Source organism: Dermochelys coriacea, chromosome 13 (assembly GCF_009764565.3).
Source record: "Dermochelys coriacea isolate rDerCor1 chromosome 13, rDerCor1.pri.v4, whole genome shotgun sequence".
Lineage (NCBI taxonomy): Eukaryota > Metazoa > Chordata > Testudines > Dermochelyidae > Dermochelys > Dermochelys coriacea.
In genome coordinates this window covers 35,812,848-35,837,132 of record NC_050080.1, presented here as the reverse complement: position 1 = coordinate 35,837,132, position 24,285 = coordinate 35,812,848, and the positions used below count along the sequence as shown (strand labels likewise).

At 41.4% G+C, this 24,285-nt stretch overlaps 1 pseudogene; it reads left to right on the top strand.

The window, feature by feature from the left end:
- Positions 1-22,359: 22,359 nt before the first annotated feature.
- LOC119841604 lies at positions 22,360-23,222 on the top strand (annotated as a pseudogene).
- Positions 23,223-24,285: the final 1,063 nt, after the last annotated feature.

Genomic DNA, 24,285 nt, shown 5'->3' with positions numbered 1-24,285 from the left:
ACATAGTTAGGAATAGCGCCCAGGCTTTCTCCATCAAAAGGTAGCACCCGAGCTGTTGCGCTGCACAGACTGAGAGTGTTTGACTATTACCTTTCAAAGATTTCAATCTGTATCTCAGCGATTTGTGTTGTATTATTTGTGCAACTTCAACATAAAATCAACAGGGGAGTAGCAAATTCCCTTGTACATGTAATGGAGGTCAAAGTTCCTTCCCCACTCTGAACTCGGGGGTACAGATGTGGGGACTTGCATGAAAAAAACCCCTAAGCTTATTCTTACCAGCTTAGGTTAAAACTTCACCAAGGTACAAACTATTTTACCTTTTGCCCTGGACCTTATTGCTGCCAGCACCAAGCGTCTAACAAATAATAGGTAAAGACCCCACTTGGAAACGTCTTTTGCCCCAAAATGGCCCCCAAGCCCTACACCCACTTTCCTGGGGAAGGCTTGATAAAAATCCTCACCAATTTGCGTAGGTGAACACAGAGCCAAACCCTTGGATCTTAAGAACAATGAAAAAGCAATCAGGTTCTTAAAAGAAGAATTTTAATTAAAGAAAAACTAAAAGAATCACCTCTGTAAAATCAGGATGGTAAATACCTTACAGAGTAATCAGATTCAAAACATAGAGAATCCCTCTAGGCAAAACTTTAAGTTACAAAAAGTCACAAAAACAGGAATATGCATTCCATTCAGCACAATTTATTTTATGACCATTTAAACAAAATAGAATCTAACACATATGTAATTAGATTGCTTATTAACTCTTTACAGGAGTTCTGACCTGCATTCCTGCTCTGGTCCCAGCAAAAGCAACACACAGACAGAGAGAACCCTTTATTCCCCCCCCCTCCACTCAAGCTTTTAAAGTATCTTGTCTCCTCATCGGTCATTTTGGTCAGGTGCCAGCAAGGTTATCTTAGCTTCTTAACCCTTTATAGGTGAAAGGGTTTTTCTTTTGGCCGGGAGGGATTTAAAGGTGTTTACCCTTTCCTTTATATTTATGACATGGAGTCTCTGGCTCTTTTGTGGCGTTAAAAAAACCCAACTATCTCCTTAGGGGCAGGGGTTTTGTTTTTGATATTTAGGTTGTATTAGTTTCCTTTTTAGGGGTGGGGATTTGATTGTTGGTTTGGTGATAGAAGGGGGAGTGATATTGTATTGTTCACTTGTATCCAGGTCAGTACCCACAGAACTCACCAAATGAACAAGGGGTCTTATTATTTGACTATGGTGACTCCTTAAGGATTGAAATAGAGGCAGGGTCCCATTGCGCTGGGTTCTGCACACTCACATGCACAGAGAATGTCCCTGTCGCATGAAATTTACAACCGAAATAGACAAAAGGGGGTTGGGAAAAAGAGTGGCCAATGGCTTGGCCAAGATGTCACCTGAGGTCAGCATAAATAACAGAACTCAAGTCTTCTGATTTCAAGTCCAGTGCCTTACTTGCTGGAGCGCTGTGTAAGATATGAGGTATCAAACAAAGTCTTCATCACTTAGGCATTAGCGCTCCAGACTGCTAAACTCAGACCAGGATATCTTGTTTCACAGAATCAACTGGTTAAAATCGTCCTTGAAATGTAGGAAATATTATCAGTTTTTATATAGGTAGTAGTATAGCTAAAGGTATATGTCTTATTAACTCTGTTTTCTCCTAGAGCTCCAGGAAGAAATCACAGCCAGTGTGGAACCGGCTGTCTGACACTATCTGTGATTTGGGGGAGGGTGTCATAAATATAAAGGGAAGCATAACCATCTTTCTGTACACAGTGCTATAAAATTCCTTCTGGCCAGAAGCAAAGTCCTTTTACCTGTAAAGGGTTAAGAAGCTCAGGGTAACCTGGCTGACACCTGACCCAAAATGACCAATGAGGGGACAAGATTCTTTCAAATCTGGAGGGGAGGATAAAGGGTTTGGTCTTTCTGTGTGATACCTTTGCTGGCAACAGATCAAAAATGCAAGCCCCCCCCCCAACTCCTGTAAAGTTAGTAAGAAATCTAGCTAGAAAATGTGTTGGATTTTATTAATTTTTTTTTGGTTGTGGAATTCACTGTGCTGGATGGAATGTATATTCCTGTTTTTGTGTCTTTTTGTAACTTAAGGTTTTGCCTAGAGGGATTCTCTATGTTTTGAATCTGATTACCCTGTAAAGTATTTATCATCCTGATTTTACAGAGGTGATTCTTCTACCTTTTCTTTAAATAAAATTCTTCTTTTAAGAACCTGATTGCTTTTTCATTGTTCTTAAGTTCCAAGGGTTTGGGTTTGTGTTCATCTGTACCAATTGGTGAGGATGTTATTATCAAGCCTTCCCCAGGATAGGGGGTGTAAAGGTTTGGGGGATATTTTGGGGAAATAGGAACCCCAAGTGGTCCTTTCTCTGATCTTTGTCTATATCACTTGGTGGTGGCAGCATACTGTTCAAGGACAAGGTGGAATTTGTGCCTTGGGAAAGTTTTTAACCTAAACTGGTAAAAATAAGCTTAGGAGATCTTTCATGCGGGTCCCCACATCTGTACCCCAGAGTTCAGAGTGGGGAGGGAACCTTGAGAGCAACACATTAAACAAGGGCTCCTGCCTGAGAATCTGTGTGGCTTCAGGTTGTGGGACCATAGACATGGAGTCCGCAGCTTGTCAACTTCAGGATAAATGCCAGGAACAGAACTCCAACTTGTATATGACTTTCACTGACTTTACAAAATCGTTTGATACAGTCAGTTGGGAGGGCCTTTGGAAGATCATGGCAAAATTCAGTTGCCTGGAGAAAATTATCTCAATAGTTTGCTAATTCCATGATGGCATGCTCGCATTATGGACGATGAGTCATCTGAACCATTTCCAGTCACCAATGGAGCAAGCAGGGCTGTTTGTTGTCCCCAGCTGCTTTCAGTATGATGTTTTCTGCCATGCTTACAGATGCCTTTTGTGACTGTGACACCTGTATTGGCATCCGATTCTAGATTGATAGCTGCTAACAGGGAGTTTTGATAGGGAGTTTGGAAAGGGGAGTGGAAAAGGGGTGAGGTACACTTGCCATTCTTTAAAACCTTTAAAATAAACTATAATCAAAACGTCTTGATTTAAACTAAACCCCTATCATTAACCTATGTATCTGTAGGAGAGAATGCACGCAGAAACCCAGCAGCAGAGTGGGGATGTCAAGATTCCTTCCCCACTGTGAACTCTAGGGTACAGAGGTGGGGACCTGCATGAAAGACCCCCTAAGCTTATTCTTACCAGCTTAGGTTACAAACTTCCCCAAGGTACAAACTTTGCCTTGTCCTTGAACCGTATGCTGCCACCACCAAGCATTTTAAACAAAGAACAGGGAAAGAGCCCACTTGGAGACATCTTCCCCCAAAATATTCCCCCAAGCCCTACACCCCCTTTCCTGGGAAGGCTTGGTAAGAATCCTCACCAATTGGTACAAGTGAGCACAGACCCAAACCCTTGGATCTTAAGAACAATGAAAAAACAATCAGGTTCTTAAAAGAAGAATTTTAATTAAAGAAAAGGTAAAAGAATCATCTCTGTAAAATCAGGATGCTAAATACCTTACAAGATAATCAGATTCAAAACAGAGAATCCCTCTAGGCAAATCCTTAAATTACAAAAAGGACACAAAAACAGGAATATCACATTCCATCCAGCACAGCTTATTTTACCAGCCTTTAAACAAAAGGAAATCTAATGCATTTCTAGCTAGCTGACTTACTAACTTAACAGGAATTGGAAGGCTGCATTCCTGATCTGTTCCCTGCAAAAGCATCACACAGACAGACCAACCCTTTTTTCCCCCCATCCAGATTTGAAAGTATATTTTCCCCTCATTGGTCATTTTGGGTCAGGTACCAATGGGTTACCTGAGCTTCTTAACCTTTACAGGGGAAAGGGTTTTGCCTCTGGCCAGAAGGGATTTTATAGCACTGTATACAGAAAGGTGGTTTCCCTTCCCTTTATATTTATGACAGACCCATGCTACTCATCCATGTGGACCCTAATAATATTGTGAGGTATGACCCTCAGCAGATCAGAAGTCACTTCAGGGCTCTCGGAATAAGTGTGAAGGAGTTGGGAGCGCATGTGGTGTTCTCTTCGGTCCTTCCAGTCAAGCGTAGAGGCTCAGACAGAGACAGATGCATCCTAGAGGTAAGTGCCTGGATGCGAGAATGGTGTCGCCAGGAGGTCTTCGGCTTCTTTGACCATGGGATGCTGTTCCAAGAAGAAAGACTGCTAAGCAAAGATGGGGTCCACCTATCACGGAAGGGGAAGAGCATATTTGGATACAGACGGGCTAACCTAGTGAGGAGGGCTTTAAACTAGGTTTGAAGGCTCAGATGACTAAAGCCCACAGGTAATTCAAAAATATGGAGACTTGGGAGAAGGGTCAGAATTAGGGGGAGCATGGGTTGTTATAGCAGGGATAAGGGAGAGACAAGACAAAACTGGGAGGGGAAATCAAATCAGTATCTTAGATGTCTATATACTAATGTGAGAAATATGCGGATTAAGCAGGTAGAACTTAAATTGCTAGTAAATAAACATAACTTACTTGGTGGGATAATACACATGACTGGAATATTGGAATAAAAGGGTACAGATTGCCCAGGAAGGACAGGCAGAGAAAAAAGGGAGGAGGTGTTACCATATAGTTGGGGATTGGTCCTGCTTTGAGCAGGGGGTTGGACTAGATGACCTCCTGAGGTCCCATCCAACCCTGATATTCTACGATTCTATGACTCTATATATTAAAAATGTATAGACTTGGACTGCAGTTAAGATGGAAATAGGGGACACACTTGTTAAAAGGCTCTTGGTAAGGATAAAAGGGGTAAAAAACAAGGGTGATGTCATGGTAGGGGTCTACTACAAACCACCTAATCCACTTATTCTTCCTGGTTAAGCTTTTTTTAAACAATTAACAAAATCATCCAAAGCACAGGACTTGGTGGTGATGAGGAATTTCAACTGCCTAGACATCTTTGGGAAAGTAACACAGCAGGGCACAGATTATCCAACAAGTTCTTGGAATGTATTGGAGACAATTTTTTTTATTTCAGAGGGTGGAAAAAGCTACTGGGGAGAGGCTGTTGTAGATTTGATTTTGACAAATAGGGAGGATCTGGTTGAGAATTTGAAAGTGGAAGGCAGTTTAGGTGAAAGTCATCATGAAATGATGAAGTTCACGATTCTAAGGAATGATAGGAGGGAGAACAGCAAACTGTCCGACTGCATAGGAAAGATAGGCAGTATGGCAAGAGACCACCCTGGCTTAACCAGGAGATTTTTGATGATATAAAAATCAAAAGAGTTCTACAAAAAGTGGAAACTAGGTCAAATTACAAAGGATGAATATAAACAGATAACACGAATATGCAGGGAGAAATTAGAAAGGCCAAGGCACAAAATGACATCAAACTAGCTAGAGACACAGAGGGTAATAAGAAAACATTCTACAAATACATTAGAAGCAAGAGAAAGACCAAAGACAGGGTAGACCCATTATTCAATGAGGAGAGGAAAACAATAACAGAAAATATGCAAACTGTAGAGGTGCTTAATGACTTCTTTGTTTTGGTTTTCACCAAAAAGGTTGGTGGCAATTTGAGGTCTTACATAATGAATGCCAGTGAAAATTAGGTAGGATCAGAGGCTAAAATAGAGAAAGAACAATTTAAAAAATTACTTAGACAAGTTAGATGTCTTCAAGTCAGCAGGGCCTGATGAAATGCATCCTACAGTACTCAAGAAGTTGACTGAGCCATTAGTGATTACCTTTGAAAAATCTTGGAAGATGGGAGAGATTCCAGAAGACTGGAAAAGGGCAAATATAATGCCAATTTATAGAAAGCAAAATAAGGACAACACAGGGAATTACAAACGAGTCAGCTGAACTTCTGTACTCGGAAGGATAATGGAGCAAATAATTAAGCAAACAATTTGCAAACATCTAGAAGATAATAAGGCAATAAGTAACAGTCAGCATGGATTTGTCAAGAACAAATCGTGTCAAACCAACCTGATAACTTTCTTTGACAGGGTAACAAGCCTTGTGGATACGGGGGACGTGGTAGATATGGTATATCTTGACTTTAGTAAGGCTTTTGATACTGTCTCACATGACCTTCTCATAAACAAATTAGGTAAATACAACCTAGATAGAACTATTATGAGGTGGGTATACAACAGCTTGGAGAGTAGTTATCAATGGTTCACAGTCACGCTGGAAAGGCATAACGAGTGGGGTTTCACAGGGATCAGTCTGGCTCTGATTCTGTTCAATATCATCATCAATGATTTAGATAATGGCATAGAGAGTACAGTTATAAAGTTTGCAGATGATACAAAGCTGAGAGAAGTTGCAAGTGCTTTGGAGGATAGGATTATAATTTTAAATGATCTGGACAAACTGGAGAAATAGTCTGAAATTCAATAAGGCCAAAGGAAGGAACAATCAGTTGCACACATGCAAAATGAGAAATGACTGCCTAGGAAGGAGCACTGCAGTAAGGGATCTGGGAATCATACTGGACCACAAGTGAAATATGAGTGAACAGCGTAACACTGTTGCAAAAAAAAGTGAACATCATTCTGGGATGTATTAGCAGGAATGTTGTATGTAGGACATGAGAAGTAATTCTTTTGCTCTACTCCACGCTGATGAGACCTCAACTAGAGTATTCTGTCCAGTTTTGGGGGCCACATTTCAGGAAAGATGTGGACAAATTGGAAATAATCCAGAGAAGAGCAACCAGAATTCTTACTGGTCCAAAAAACATGGCCTATGAGAGAAGGTTGAAAAAATTGGGTTTCTTTAGTCTGGAAAGGAGAAGACTGGGAGAAGACATGATAACAGTTTTCAAGTACATAAAAGGTTGTTACAAGGAGGAGAGTGAAAAATTGTTCTCATTAACCTCTGAGGATAGGACAAGAAGCAATGGGTTTAAATTGGAGCAAGGGCGGTTTAGGTTGTACATTAGGAAAAAATTCCTAATGGTCAGGGTGTGTAACCACCGGAATAAATTGCCAAGGGAGGTTGTGGAATCTTCATCACTGGAGATTTTTAAGAGTGGGTTAGACAAACACTTGTCAGGGATGGTCCAGATAATACTTAGTCCTTCCACGAGTGCAGGGGACTGACTAGATGACCTCTCAGGGTCCCTTCCAATACTATGATTCTGTGATACTGTATAACAGGCACTAGGGGCACAGATGATGGGGTTGGTTAAAGGACAGTTATGCTGCAATGACCATGAGATGGCAGTGGCTATTAAAAATGGGTAACTAATGTGTGACTGAGACTGAATTGTGTTTGTATTTAAGTTATAATGAATCAAGCAATTATTTATATTTATATATTAAGAAGTGAGACTTAAATAGCTAATTATCAGGAAAACCAGAACAATAAGCAAAACAGCTGATAATGCAATAGGTGTCACATTTGAAATGGTTCCCCCCTCTTATTCATTTGAATTAAAAATACCAGACAGATTCTTATTTCATTTAACCTGGTGCATATCTGGAGCAATAAGATTAAAATCAAAGTTGTTAGTCCTGATTTACACTGAGGTAACAATTGCCAGTCTAGTCCTCAATACACATTTTATATAATGTAATATTTTAATGCCACACACACATTATACCATGGACAAATTAAAGACATGCTTCTTTACCACGTGAAATATTATTGAGGCCTTAGAAAATTTCTCCTTTGAAAGCAATACAATAACGAGTGAAACAGATAGATTTCATTCAGGATTATTAGCAAGCAAGCTTTGGGGACTGAAAAATGAGTCCACTTTGAGATACATTGGAATGGGGCCTTTTTAAATGCATTGCTGACAACCCCAAAACTTCCAAAATTGCGAGTCAATCCCCTAAGGTCCCCAAAAGGTAATGAGATTAGCCCAAAAATCTGAGGGCTTTTCACTGGTAGCGGTGGGGAGGGGTGTAGCAATTAGCATTGCCTACATCACAAAATGCATTCAATAAGGTGTTTTTTGGCTTCTCTTAAGTAGGGGTTTCTGGCTGCCTAATACTGAGGAGCTACAACACAGGCCATAGAAAGCCCCCAAAGAATTCTTAGAGCAGATCTTTTAGGAAAACATCAAGTCTTGATTTAAAAATTGTAAGTGATGGAGAATCCACCATTGGTAAGTTGTTCCAATGGTTAATTACTCTCACCATTAAAAATGTACAGGCTGGGAGGTTCACTTCTGTGGGCTGTCCTTTGTTTATCTGAAAAATCTATCCTGTACTTCAGTGGATCCCAATGGACCTACAGCAGCATAAAGACAGAATGATAAAGTGATGAATCAGGTCCAGATAATTTTGACTGGGATTTTTCAAAGGGGAACCTAAGTCACTTAAGCACTTTTGACAAAACCAACCCATTTCTCTGTCTTATTGCAATCAAAGACATAGTTTGGGAGTGTCAGATTTCCACTGCTGATAGCCCATTTGCTGATGGATTTCCTCGTGGTCTCATGCACATCTTTTTTTCTCAGAGTATATACAAGGGGTTTAACCACTGGTATTAGGACCAAGTAAGAGAGAAAATAATTTATTAACGTCTATTGAAGGGTTAGCTGATGGCACCATGTAGGCAATGATTGGAGTGACATAGAAAATGGTCACCACTGAAAGGTGAGAGAAGCAGATGGAAAAGACCTTTTGCCTCCCAGTGGTGGAAGGATTCTCATGATGGAACCAATGATATAAATATAGGAGGTCAGAGTTATAGAAACGATGGTACTCTGCATATGGAAGCTGCTATGAATTCCACCAGGTTTATCAGGGAGGTGTTCCTGCAGGAGTGTTTTAGCACGGGTATAAAATCACAGAATCATAGAAGACTAGGGTTGGAAGAGACCTCAGGAGGTCATCTAGTCCAACATCCTCACAAAGCAGGACCAACACCAACTAAATCATCCCAGCCAGGGATTTGTCAAGCTGGGCCTTAAAAACCTCTAAGGATGGAGATTCCACTACCTCCCTAGGTAACCCATTCCAGTGCTTCACCACCCTTCTAGTGAAATAGTGTTTGCTAATCTCCAACCTAGACCTCCCCCACTGCAACTTGAGACCATTGCTCCTTGTTCTGTCATCTGCCACAACTGAGAACAGCCTAGTTCCATCCACTTTGGAACCCCCCTTCAGATAGTTGAAGGTTGCTATCAAATCCCCCCTCACTCTTCTCTTCTGTAGACTAAATAAGCCCAGTTTCCTCAGCCTCTCCTCGTAGTCCCTAATCATTTTCATTGCCATCGCTGGACTCTCTCCAATTTCTCCACATCCTTTCTGTAGTGGGGGGGGGGCAAAACTGGATGCAGTACTCCAGATGTGGCCTTTTCACTGCTGAATAGAGGGAAATAATCACTTCCCTCGATCTCCTGGCAATGCTCCTGCTAATGACAGGTTTCAGATTTCAGCCGTGTTAGTCTGTATTCGCAAAAAGAAAAGGAGTACTTGTGGCACCTTAGAGACTAATAAACTTATTTGAGCATAACCTTTATTTGAGCATAATCTGTAACTCACGAAAGCTTATGCTCAAATAAATTTGTTAGTGCTTAAGGTGCCAAAAGTGCTCCTGCTAATGCAGCCCAATATGCCGTTAACATTCTCGGCAACAAGGGCACACTGTTGACTCATATCCAAATTCTCACCCATTGTAATCCCCAGGTCCTTTTCTGCTCTTTAGCCAGTCAGTCCTCAGCCTGTAGCGGTGCACGGGATTCTTTTTTCCCCTGTAGTTTGAACCTCATTAGGTTTCTTTTGGCCGAATCCTCCAATTTGTCTACGTTACTCTGGGCCCTATCACTACCCTCAGGCATATCTACCTCTCCCCACATCTTAGTGTCATCCGTGAACTTGCTGACGATGCAATCCATCCCATCATCCAGATTAAGGAAGATGTTGAACAAAACAGAACCCAGTACCAAAAAAATTGTCAATTTTGCTGGGTATATAAAAATTGAACTGTGCTTTGAAGAAGATGATTATGATGCTAATCAGCAAGCCACTGAGCCAGGACTCAGATGCCAGCTCTGAAGTCCATGAGGGATGAACAGTGCAATGGGTCACATATGGTCAAATAGCGATCATAAGACATAGTGATAAGAAGAAACACTCTGTAGCTACTGAGAACCCCCCAAATATAATTGTGTGATACAGGAGCTAACAGGAAGAGTGTTATCCCCTTTCAGGAAATACTTCAGCATCTGGGGTATAATGAAGGATATGTAGCAGACATCTAAGCAGGACAAATTCTCCAGGAAGAAATATATGGGGATGTGAAGGTGATGGACAATTACACTGGAAGCTAGTATCAGGCAATTCATGGCCACGGTGGAAAGGTAGACGAGAAACACTGGGAAGACCAGGATCTGCAGCTCATGGATTCTTTCAAATCTCATCAGGGTGAATGTGCTCAGGGAGTTACCTACTCAGCATGCTGGCCTTTGTTAACACCTTTCTTAGGTAGCTAACTCTGCCCCTGCATTGTATAACCACCCTCAGCACCTGACTTAGCGCTCTAGATTCTGCCAGGCTGTGGGGTGCCTAAAGTTGGCCATTGCAGCCCTGAGCCTGAGTTCCCTTTGTAAATCTAGACCTTAGGGCTTAGGCATTGGAACAGCTTCCACAGAAGAGATTGAGGGAACCCACATCAGAATATCCCATAGGTCAGTGATTGGAGCACTTACGTAGGGTATAGAAGATCCCTGGTCAACTTACTTCTTCCTTTCAGGTGGAGGGGGGACTTGAATTGTGGGACTCCCACAGCCATGGGGAGTACTCTGACTACAACCAAATAGCGCTCTCACTTGCTTTCTCCGTACACACCCTTTATCAATCAATAAGGCATATTAAAGCTGCCTAACAGATGTGAATATTCAATTTCTATAAATTTGGTTGGAAAATGGTGAAAAAAATGTTAATGCAAAATATTATTGAATTTTTCCGGTGTCTGAAAATTTTAATGTTCACAAAAGTTTGAATGGCTGGTTGAAAAACAGTAAGAATTAACCAGTCTGCATTCGGATATGTAAAGACATACCTAAACCAGATATGGTTTAGGCACATCCTGCATCTGCATTTCTGAAAGGAAGGGGCAGAGAAAATGTGCTGATTTTCTCTTATTTTTTCAATAAAAGAAATCTGGAGAATGACTTTGACCGGGGATGTGCATTGCTTTCCATCCCCCAAATTACAGAGTTTCCATTCATCTGGCCTAGGATAGATGCCAAATCTTTCCCTTATGTTCTTCTTTGAGATGATGATTGATGATGATGATTTTAGTGTCTAGAAGCTCCAGCAGGGATGAAGGACCGTATGTGTTAGGCTCTACAAAAACACATAGTGAGATACAATCCCAGGCTCCAAAGACTTTGTAGTCTCAGGCTCTGATTGTGAATGGAAACTAAAAGTGTTCACTGGCATTGAGTGCCTAACTCCCTTAAAAGGCTCCCTTAAAAATCCAGACTAAATAGACGAGAGAAATTCACTGCTGTACACAGGAACAGCACAAGGCCTTTGTTATACTTAAATCTCCCTTAAATCCTCAGATTAGAGCTTGGGTGGGACTGAAGTGATTTTCAGTTAATTTCACCCTGAGGCTGCAATAGACAAAGATGCTTAGGGGATTTGGACACCCAGTTCTATTAGGCAGCTTTCAAAATTTCTGATTTCTCTTTTATGTTCTCCAGTCCTTGCCAATTAGGCTGGACTTGTGTGATGCATGTGAAATGGCCATCATCTTAGCCAACCCACTGGGGTTTGAAACTGAGAGCCACAGATCTAAAAAATTTAAACTATTAAAAGTTGCTCTAAAGTGCCAAGTCTGCTTAGCTACAACAGTATCCTCTGAAGATCAGGTACACACACTGACCATTGGGTTACAAAAATCTTTTGCTGGCCCTGTGAATTTTACCCTAAATCATCATCATCATGAGGATGTATTTAGAGGACTTGCTCCATTTAGGTATCTGTAGATGATTTTGAAAATCCCACTAGGTGTCTAAATATCTGTCACGGGGCGACGACTCATCACTGCTGCACCTCCTGTTAGTTGTCCAGGGAATTAGGTCTTTTCAGCCAGGAGCTCCCTCTGCCGGTTCGTGTCTCGCCTGCCACTGGCCCCGTGCTCCTCCCGGACCCCGGTGCACTTCTAAATTAGGGTTCTGCCCACTGGCAGTATCCCCTCAGTCTGGGTCTCCCCTCCCCAGGGGAACCCCCAATCCCCTATCCCTCCCTTGCCTCAGTGGCTACTGTTAGTCATCATCTAGCCTCCCACTCCCTGGGGCAGATTGCAGTCTGTACCACTCATCATCAGCAAGGGGGTCAGACCAGCTGCCTGTGTCTAGGTCTGGACTGCTCCTTTGCAGCCTTAGTACCCTTTCATGGGCCTTTACCTCGGCCTTCAGCTCTGCTAGGCTGGGGCTCCCTAGTTCCCTCTGCCCTTCCCCAGCACTGTTCTGCCCTAGGTAGCCTCCTGAGAGTCCCAGGCAACCAGGTCCTCGCCTCTCCATTTAGTTACAGAGAGTGTCTGTCTCCTTCTGGCCCACTGCCCTCTTATAAGGGCCAGCTGGGCCCTAATTACACAGGCTAGAGGTATAGCTCTTTTCCTAAACAGCCCAGCTTTTTCCTTCTCAGCCCTCTCCCAGGGCTGTTTTAAGACCTTCAAGGCATGGCAGGGTGACCACCCCAGCACAATACCTTTAAAAGTTCCCAAAGGACTTACTTTGGTGCAGTTCTCTGTCCTGTGTTCTGCTGGAGGTAAGACTATATGATGACAATGGTCCACTCTAGCCATGGTATCTGTGAAAATTCTGGCCCCTAAAATCTAAGTTATGTGAAGATGGCAAACAGATAAGGGAAGAATAATGTAACAGTGAGACATTTGTGAATACATTAAAATTATACAGGTGATACTACATTTTGCTTCTATTTAATAATCTCCCACTTGATTCTCTCTTATTTCATTTAGCGAGATGCTCAGTGAAGGAAGAGAAAACCAAAAGTCCATCACCACTTTCACACTGGTGGGATCTAAGCACCTCTATGAGACGCAGATCCTGCTCTTCCTGGTGTTTCTCATAATCAACCTTTCCCCCATAGTTGTCGTTCATCACCACCTTCACACCCCAGTGATCCTGGGAAATTTGTTCTGCTTGGACGCCTGTTAAACATCTTCCATCATCCTGTTAGAGCCTATATCACAGAATCATATTTCCTTGGATACTAGGAAACTACAGAGCATTTCCTGTCAGGAACCCAGTGCACTGTGTACCTCTCATGAACTTCAAGGCAATTTAGCAGTTGGGTCCAGTCTTAGCAGCTCCATGATTAGTATCATAATCCTCCTCTTCATCACCTTGTGCTTCCATTTTTCTGGTCCCAGTGAAATTAGCCATTTCTTCTGTGATTTGACACCTACGATAAAATTCTCCTGTACAGTTTATTTTGTCCTGGGATAACAAGGACAAAATCCATAATTTATATACAAAATGGATCTCAGCCTTAAGGGTGGGCCTGCAACCCTGGCCTCCATATACATAGATATCATTTCATTTATTTTAATTTTAAGGCCTGATTTCCTGGTAATCTCTAGCAGCTTTCAGCTGCTCCTGCGAAATGAAAAGGAGCAAGAGCAAACTGTCCAATTAAACTGGGATTACTTAGATTGTAAAATCTTTGCAGCAGGGACTGGCTATTTGTTCTCTAGTTGTACAGCACCGAGCATAATGGTGTGCCAAGGTACTATAATAGTAATAATGATATGGCTAAACAGCACTGCCTGAGGAGTGGGAAGCACTTACAATGTACTCTGAATCTCTTTCTTTATTTGTAGTTGACCGTCTTGTTCAGTTATCTGTGTTATTATGATTCAGTATAACATAATCATAATAACAATTCAATTCGTAGGTAGATGTGGGATTTGCAAAAGTGCGTAAATAATATCAAAGACACAGAGTTAGCTCTGCACTGAATGCTTCTGAAACCCTACACCAAAATGGGGGAGTTTACTCTTGGAGTTGAAAGGCAAGAGACGTTGGGGAGGATTCCCCAAAATGCCTAAGGCTATATCTATGCAGCAAAGAAAACCCACAGTTGCCCCATGGCAGCTGACTCGGGATCATGGGGCTCAGGCTGCGGAGCTGTCTTATTGCTGTGCAGAGTCATGGAACGTGGATTTTAGGACCCTGTGATGTGGGAGGGCCCAGAGCTCAGGTTGCAGCCCAAACCGGAATGGCTTCACAGCAATGAAACCTCCCCTCAGCCCAAGTCAGCTGGCATAGGCCATCCAGGATTTTTCTTTGCCATGTAGACACATCCCTAAGTGTTCAAGTGCACACTTGACTTTGATTGGGACTTACATTCCTAAGTCACTCAGACACTTTGGAAAAACAGCTATTGTTCACATCAGGAGCGTTGACATTGTTCCATCAATTTTTCTTTTAAGAAAATAGGTTTTCAGTAAAATGAACATTTTTGTGTTGGCTTTCCTCAAACATTTTAGATTTTTTTGTCAGAGATAGACAAGCTCCAAATAAAAATAATAATAATAAAAAAAATCAGAGACAAGCGAAACAAACAAACAAAATCAGTTTTTAACTGCTAAGTGTTTAGTTTGCATCCCAAAATTGTTAGTCCTCTGCAATCTTCAGCCCAAACATTACAGTTTGTGGTTGCAGAAAAACAGAACTTTTTTTAGTTTTTCAAGAAAAAAGTTTATAATTGGTTCAGAAAAATAACTCTGGGTTTTGACCAGCTATAAGTTACTTTTTTGTATTGTGCTTAAAGGTGAGGCCAGCAGGTTGACTAGGCAGCAAAAGGGCATGAGCTGGGTCAAAACACGGCTATGTGGGGGACAGTAATTGGGAGTGACCAGGACTTTATGATAATTCTGTGAGAATATTTTAGCTTATCCTGACCTGGATAAGTGTTACTGGAGACATGGACAGACTTTTACTTCCACTGAGGTGGTTGTGGACATCCAAACCCTCTGTGTGTTTTTGAAATCTCAGCCTTAGCTCCCCTAGTGCACTTTCCATTCACTGATCTCAAAGCACCTGACAAAGGACGAGAAGTAGGGCTTATCCACCTTTTGCAGCAGGGGAAACTTAGGTGCCTTTGAAAATTATCCCCACCATTCTGCCCTTGTCCAAGATTTGGTGGGATTTTCAAAGGGAGTGAAAGGATTTTGAAGTCCAACTACCCGGTACTTCAATTGATTCCTGTGAACACCTTTGACAATCCTAGCCTGTATCTTTTTCTTTGATAAATTGGTGTTTATGTCATGAGAGCCTCAGGAGACTTGTGTTCTATTCCCATTCTTATCACTGGTTTTCTGGGTAATCGAGAACAAGTTCCATTACCCCTCTGTACCAAGTAAACTTTTCATCCACCTAGGCACCTATCTCCCATTGGCTTTCCTGATGCCCAACACCTATCTGTGCCTTCCAAAACCCCTCCTCCAGTGTTTGTGACAATGATAATGTTGGAAAATATCAACAAAATTAAAATAAAATGAAAAACAACCCCCCCATGAGAAAAAAAATCCCGTTTACCAACCTCTTTTTCCATGCGTCTTTGTGTTACATTCACAGTTAGATAAAAATATAAAACAGTCTTGCTTGAAGGTTGCAATGTAACATTACTTTATTTCTTAGAATTCAGATGCATAAGACACAAAAACTGAGAGACAAAGCAGGCTGTTCCCGAAAAGAGAGAGGCATAACGCTAGGATGGGTGGCTGCAGAAGGATACCAAAGCATATGTGTCCATACAGAGCTTCCCTGTCTGCAAGTGAAACCAGAAAAACCCCTTACACTCAGAATGATATCTTGTAATTTTAACACAGTTTTCAATACAGCACACTCTGGATAAGGATGAATTTCTTTCTTTGAGACAAACTTTCTGGCCTACAGGTAGAAGTGGCTGATCTAGGAAGAGAAATGAAGTTCATGATTCTCATACCTATGTCTTAACCACAAGACACACAACCTTTGATGGATAACCCATTCAGCATGTATTTCTGTCCTGCCAGATATTCTGTGGCAGAAGATGACAATTAGACCTCAGTGAACCACTGATTTTTCATTTCTCTGGCAGGTATGGAAAATAAAAGCCTTACTACCAGGCTGTGAAGTCATTCTCACTTGCTTGTCCTAGACCAATGACTAGTCATTGACATTCAAGATGAGAACGAATAGTTATTAGGCTTGAAAGCAAGTCCAAAGATGACTCTGTAGTCTGGTAGTTAAGATGCACATTTTGGCTGCAGGAGATCGAAGTTCCCTGTTTCAATGGTTGTTTAATTATTTATACCAAATAAACCAGTTTAACTGGAGGAAGAGAGAGAGAACATGTGTAGAGAGTATTCCATAGGCCAGTACATTTGTTTCCAGTGTGGGAGAGTGAAGACTCCAACCCCACATTAGGCAGGGGGGATACTGAACATGGGTTTCACACACACTCCACATGTGTGCTCTAACCACAGGTTAAATGTTATAATGCAGCATGTTGCTGCCCAGCATCTAAGTCCTGAAAGATTTGCATTGATTTGTGCTGAAAATATTCACCTAATTTGAGTTAAATTCATGAGTCACTTTGGGCTGACCAAATCAATTATTAATCCAAATAAAGCCTGCTACATGAGGTCACAAACTGTACATACCTCTGTCTATGAAAGCCATATGGCCCTGCATCAGGGGACAGCAAGACGGTGGGGTGGGTGGTCAGGAGAGCAATGGGCACCTAACCAGTTACAAGGAGAGCAGGGGAATCATGATTTTTTTGGTAAAAAAACAGGGCCCCAAAATTAGGAGGAATAACAAAAATACCAGGTAGACGCAGTGAGATTTTTTTTTCTTTAATTCATTTTTTTGTCAAACTTTGGTGGTAAATATTTTAATGTGTATAGCGTATTTCTGTCTGGGGCGAGGGAGACCTGTGTGACACTATCTAAGTTAAGATTTGAAAAGTTGCCTAGTGCTCTTTGGTGCTCATTTCCTATTAATTTTAATTAGTTCATTTCTTTTTGTTTGGATGGGGGAGGGAAGTCGGGTCTTACGAGCTTTGAAAATTTTGGACAGACATCTTATATTTGCATTTTATATATCTGTATCAATACCTATATTTATATCAGTATCGATATAGAAATAAATATTTCAATGTTGCATTGACCCTGCAAAGATGTATGAACAGGCATAACATTTCACATGGCAGGACACTGAGACTCCGATCCCTCCACAGACTTTCATTTTTTTTTTTAACCAACTACAGATCTGCATAGAAACTGCCCAATCAAAGGTCTCCACTCACGGTGGTGGCAACATTTTTCACCTACATTTCAGAGGCGTAATTTAAAATGGAAGTTCCTAATCAGTGGAGAATGAATGTCATTGGCTTCAGTGGGAGTGGAAGACACCCAGAACCACTCAAAAGATATTAAGCTACTTGCAGAATTTGGGCATTAGTGTTCATGTATGGATGAGTGAAGAAGAGTGCTTTACTGAAATATGAGTCTGGGAAAAAAAGCTCACTTTTAATAAAGACTATCTTTTGCAGTACCATCTTTTGTATAAAGAAGTATGTATTAAATGTATGAAAGATGAATGCTCAAAAAGTAGAAGAAAGAAAGAAAGAAAGAAAGAAAGAAAGAAAGAAAGAAAGAAAGAAAGAAAGAAAGGGTAACTGTTCGCAAGTACTCAAATGAGCCATGTCTAGAAACTATATCAGTTCATCTCTATTTTACTATTGTAACAGGGCTTCTTCTCCACCTCAGTGGGTCTCATGCTTCCTTCTAGCGGTAGATCAGGATAGTGTCTTGTCTCAGAATTTCCCCTCTCTGTTTATAGTGGGAGGGGAAATTTTGTCTCCAAGCAGCCTTTCCGTTTCTGGGCCTACTAGGCTCTCACTGCTTCACTGGCGCTTCTGGCGTCCTCCGTGAACATCTAGGGAGGTGAAAGGGCTGGCGGGGGGGGGGGGGTGCAGTCCAGCCCTCTACTCCGGGCCCCAACCCAGGGAGCCTACATGTACCAGACTCACTCTGGTAGTTCCCAGGAAAACTGATAGCTTCCCTGGGTTACTTTCCCACACGCCTTGGTTTATTGTTTCCACTTTACTTGGGCGGGATTCCTCCCAACCCTCCTGCAGGGAGAGGAAGACCCCTTGTGACATTGCACCCCATAATGCTTTATAGAAATATGCTTATGAAAGTAAATTTGACATAACTGGAATATGTTTTATGCTAGATATGCCATATAACATATCTCTGCAAACATTATGATCTACTGGATATATTCATCCTGTTTGTATGCATATATAATTTTTGTATTCGAAGTTATAAATATTGGCTCTGTACTTGTTTGATTTTATGTCACCTTAGTAAGGCATTTGGTAAGCTTCTTTAGAAAGGAATTTTCAAGTTAAGTGCCCAATCAAGAAAGACTTAACCTAACAATGAACTTTGAGATGCCAATCCACATCTGAGCTTTCCTGGGAATGTGGCCTGGCTTGTAAGGACTGTCATGCATGGATGTGTGACTTGCCCATGTGTCATAAATATAATGGGAAGGGTAACCACCTTTCTGTGTACAGTGCTATAAAATCCCTCCTGGTCAGAGGCAAAATCTTTTCACCTGTAAAGGTTTAGGAAGATCAGGTAACCTCACTGGCACCTGACACAAAATAACCAATGAGGGCACAAATTACTTTAAAATCTGGACGGTTGGGACAAAGGGTTTGGTCTGTCTGTGTGATACCTTTGCCCGGAAAAGATCAAACATGCAAGCCTTTCAACTCCTGTAAAGTTAGTAAGTAATCTAGCTAGAAAATGCATTAGATTTCCTTTTGGTTTTCTGGCTTTTAAAATTGACTGTGCTGAAGGGAATGTGTAGTCCTCTTTTTGTAACTTATGGTTTTGCCTAGATGCATTTTCTATGTTTTGAATCTGATTACCCTGTAAAGTATTTACCATCCTGATTTTACAGAGGTGATACTTTTACCTTTTCTTTAAATAAAATTCTTCTTTTAAGAATCTGATTGATTTTTTTCATTCTTCTTAAGAGCCAAGGGTTTGGGTCTGTGTTCACCTGTACTAATTGGTGAGGATATTATTATTAAAACTTCCCTTGGAAAGAGGGTGTAGGGCTTGGGGAGATATCTGGGGGGAAGACATCGCCAAGTGGGCTCTTCCCTGTTCTTTGTTTAAAACGCTTGTTGGTGGCAGCATACGGTTCAAGGAAAAGGCAAAGTTTGTACCTTGAGGAAGTTTTTAATGTAAGCTGCTAAGAATAAGATTGGGGGGGGGTCTTTCCTGCAGGACCCCACATCTGTATCCTAGAGTTTAGAATGCGGAAGGAACCTTGACAGGCCTCATTGACTCCAATGTATAGAGGGTGGATTTACACCACATAGCTCCACTGAAATGAAAAAGTCAGTTCTCCAGTGGCAAAAATAGTCCTAATTACTCTGAAATCAATGGAAATGTATCAGTTTACACCAGTTCAGTACGTGGCTCTAAGCTTTAGGATTTTGTTGTTTTGGGTGCCACTTATTGACCAACATCAAGCAGTCAGGGCAGCCTGAGCTGTAGGTTTCTCTAGCAGCTGTATCCGAAGAGCTGCTGATGCAATGCAGGAAAGAAAATATTTGTGCTCACTTTGAGTAAACTGTGTGAAGCTAATGAAAGAACAGGGTATTCCAGGTGCTACTATGCTCTGACCTATTTTAGGTCTCATGTCTTTCCTAGAAATCAATCTTTTACTCTGAAGTCCCTTTGGGACACACTTCTGCCTCAGCCCTGCCTTGTTTTTAGCCACAGCTCCTTCCAGGGATGCTGCCATCATGTGAGATCCAGGGTTTTGTGTTTCCCTCTGGTGATGTATGCTCAGCTAGGGCAGGTTATCTGGGAGGTTTGCTCTGGAGGTGAGAGCAGAGCTGGGCCCACAGCCCTGGATAACAGATTCAACTATTTAGCTCCAGAACAGGGAAATCCTTGGCTGTGACTGTCTTTGGAGACTGCACTAGCCTGGACCAGCTCTAGAGTCCCTGTTTCCATTTAGGGCTTGTCTACATAAACAGTCAGTTGACTCTACACCAGACTAGTTTGCCAGGGAATAACTCTGTGTGGCCTGCTGAGGAGAATTAGAAGCTGGTTAAAGTGCTTTTGTCTGGTCCTCTTTGAAATGGGACTAGATCAAAGTGCACTAACTGTAAGTGTGCAGTACCAGTTAGTCCTCTGCTGGCTAGTGCAGGGTGGACTCACACCCCTTCCTGCTATGAATTAAATGTTCATGTAGAAAAGCCCTTAGTCCTTCAGCTCTCAGCCAAACCTGCCCAAGGAGGGGAGCAGGGAGTACCCATCTGTGGAGTGGATCCTGGTCTTGTAGGAACCGGAGAGAGACCCAGGAACTAGCGAAGGAACATGGTAATAGCCGCTCAATAATACAGTAGTAGGTGCATGATAGATAGATAGACCGATAGATATATAGATTAGATTATATAATGATGAATAGTTCTCACCACTGGAGGACCAAATGCATCACAAGCTGGGAAAAATTCCAGACACCAACACAGTAAGTTTGCTATTTCAATTAAATATGTTAGGGTATTAATATACAGGGCAAATTGAAGCATATGATTATGAATTATAATTTGAACATTTGCTATTTATTCAATCAGCATCTATAACCCGGCAGACTCTTTTTTTAGCAGAAAAAAGAAATGACTGTTCAGAGAAATCCCCCCAAAATCCCATATTTTTTGATTTTGGCAACAAAAAATAAACATTTTCAGCTAAAAATTGCTGAAAACTGAAAAATTTCCACTGAAATTCCCCACAAACAAACCAAACAAAAAATGTTTTTCTCTTTTCCAAGAGAAAGAAAGAGAGATGCTACTTATGATGATAATACCTGAGAGTTACCATGAAAATTTAATTGAAAATCCAATTTTCCTTTGAAAAGAATTTAAGAAGAAAATTTAAGTAGAAAATTTCTTCCCCTAATTGGAAGTACCCCTAATTGGAACTTGCTTTAAGCAAGTTTGAGGAACACTCATATTGTCTAATAATACTGTAATTCCAAACCCATTAATTCTATTGCACCCATTTTTATTTCAGTTTCAAAGGGATATCTGCAGGATGATAAAACTTAATAAGCAGTAAAGCCAACAGCCCACAGGCTATGTTTACACAGACTGCTTCCTCTGAACTGAGCGTAAGAGGTGAACCAAGTGGCCAAAGCCTGTTTAATCTGAGACTGCCCAGGGTCAGAGAGTAGGTCAAAAAAAAAAAGGTCTCTAAACCAGACTTCTTGGTCTCGCTCCATAACCAGTGTACAACACTGTTACCAGCTGAGCCATAACTTGCTGTAAATGGATGTGCAGAACACGCACATGATACAACACAGCCCATCCCCCTAAGAGGTCACAGTCACGTAGACAAGGCAGAGTAAGGGAGGGAGGGGCAACAGAGGCATGGAAAAAGGAAATGACTGGTAGAAGGTCTCACAGCAGGTCATTGGATAGAGCACAACTCTCCTGAGTGCCACTGACCCACATAACACAGACATAACTTTAGGAACATAAATGACACAACAGAACAGTAACCAAGTGATGCTACTAGCCCATCATTACACAAACAAGAAAGGGAACGTTTTGGTGCCCTAAATCAACGTTGGCATAGGACGCAGACAGTTATGTGGCATCGGGGTGTAATCATTACAGATGAGCTGCAGCTTAGGATGCTGGGAGGGTCCATGTCGTATCTCCCTGCAAAGTGGGAACCAGATTTTGCTGGCATTTTAGTATTCTAGTGTCATGCCCAGGTTGTGAGCCTGTGGATTGTCACAAAACAGGGGACCTTCGTTGCAAGTATTGTTGGATTTGGGATGTAATTTGTTCCAGATATCACACACTGTGTCAATGCAGCAAAGAGTCCTGTGGCACCTTATAGACTAACAGACGTATTGGAGCATGAGCTTGACTGTGTCAGGTCACATCTTAGAGCAGACCTTCAGAGGGAGTAAACTGACATGTCTCCTCTGGCTGTAGCGAGACATGCCGATTGACATTATTGTGAAAACACACCTGACTGGTGGTCTGATTAGAATAAAAAAACATAGAATCACAGGTTTAGAAGGGACTGCAAGGGTCATCTAGTTTATCCTCCAGCAGAGAAGAGCACTCACCTCTCCTAGTTAAACTAGATAATGAGTGCGGTGATCTTGTGACAGTCACATCATAATATGTTACAGAGAGAGAATTAAAATTATTCCCTCAGTCACTGTAATCCTGATCATTGCCGTTCTCCTTCTCTCCACAGCCATGAAGCAATGACTGAGAAGAAAATGTCCAACCAAACCACTGTGACTGAGTTCCTTCTCCTGGGATTCTCTGATGTTTGGGAGCTGCAGATTTTACACTTCTTGCTGTTTCTAGTGATTTACTTGGCAGCCCTGATCAGGAATGCACTTATCATGACAGCAGTAGCCCTCGACCACCATCTTCATACCCCCATGTACTTTTTCCTGATGAATCTGTCCATTCTAGACCTTGACTCTGTCTCTGTCACTGTCCCCAAATCCATTTTCAATGATCTCATGAACACTTTGTTGAGTTCCTATTCTGGATGTGTTGTCCAAGTCTTTTTCTTCATCATCTTTGCTTCAGCAGATGATGCTTTACTGACTGTCAATGTTATACGACTGATACATCACAATCTGTCAACCGCTTCACTATGAGAGAGTGATGAGAAGCAGAGATGGTGACCAAATGACAGCCAGCGCCAGGATCAGTGGAATTCTCAATTCTGCCTTGCATACCAGAAACACATTTGCAGTCTCCTTCTGTGGAGGATCAATTCTTCTGTGAAATCCCCCAGCTGCTCAAGCTTGCCTGCTCAGATGCATTCTTTGGTGAACCTAGGCTTATGGCCTTTAATGTGTTCTTTAAAGCCTTCTCCATCCACCTACCTCACCTCATTGTATTCTTTTTTATTAATTTGCACTGCTTGCTTTGCCTCTCTGAAACCCACCTCCAGGTCGCCATCGGGTCTGGATCTCTCATGGTGGCAGTTCTCTATTCTTTGGTGCGTCCGATGATGAATCCGATCATCTACAGCATGAGGAAAAAGGAGCTCAAAAATTCCCTGTGTAAACTGAATGTGTGGAGGATATTCACCAAGAATAAAATGTCTCTGTTTCTCCCATGACCGAGACTTTATTCTAAGTTTCTTTATTGATATACTCAACTGATAATACTCAATTGATATACTCAACTCAATTTTATCCCCAGAATGCAATCTCTTTAAGCAGTACTAAAAATCCAGACTAACTCCACTGAAATCTGTGGAGTTATGATAGGGATATACCAGTTTTAAATGACATCAGCACCTATCTTTGTTTCTATCTCTCTATGTATCTTAGGTATTTATACTGCCATCATACCTGTGCTATCTGAGTGTCTTTCACATACAATTAAATAACGATTACTGAATCCATAGTGGACTTCATGGAATCTCTGACTTTTTTATTTGGGAGAAAATATATGCTTGCAGTCTGAGAGTTTCTTTTTGTTTGTGTGACACAATGTTATCAAACCGTGACCTCTCTATTGTACTAAGCATGCAAGCCTTGGCCCAGTTCTGTTCATTCCCTAGGCCAGCCTCTTATACAGTTGTTCAGACAGCTACCATGCCCAGGAAAGGTTACATTCATATGTTATGTTTTGTGTTTTCATCAGTAGATTAATTTGTTTCTTTGTTTCAGGTATTATTTGTGGTTGGGAGTTTGGAAGGGGGACTTTGCTGAGATGGGGGGGGGTGTAAATTTTTCCTATGTATTAGGGGTTGAATGTCATGGGCTCATTGATGGGATTTTCTGACAGAGTTGAAGTTTTTCTTCCTGCAAAGCTGAACGGATAGAAAAGAAGCTCCGTAGATATCTGAATGTTTGAGTTCCTACTGAAATGATTATTTTAATGTTTCTCGGATTTATTCTGTTATTAATGATACATTAGTGCACATAGAGTCTTAGATCACCACATTTTTATTACTTGAACCTAAATAAATCAATCAATGTTGTGTCATTCTTGTTATGGTGGAAAGACACTTTTGAAGAGAAAGTTTTACATTTTATTCCAGAAGTCAAATTGACCCTGGATAATGAGACAAATTTTGATCCCATTGAAGTTTTTAGTGTGATGGACAGCGAGTTGCCTAAATATTTTCTCTTAACTACTCAAGATAATTAAGTCTCAGGCAGACTGCGAAGAGC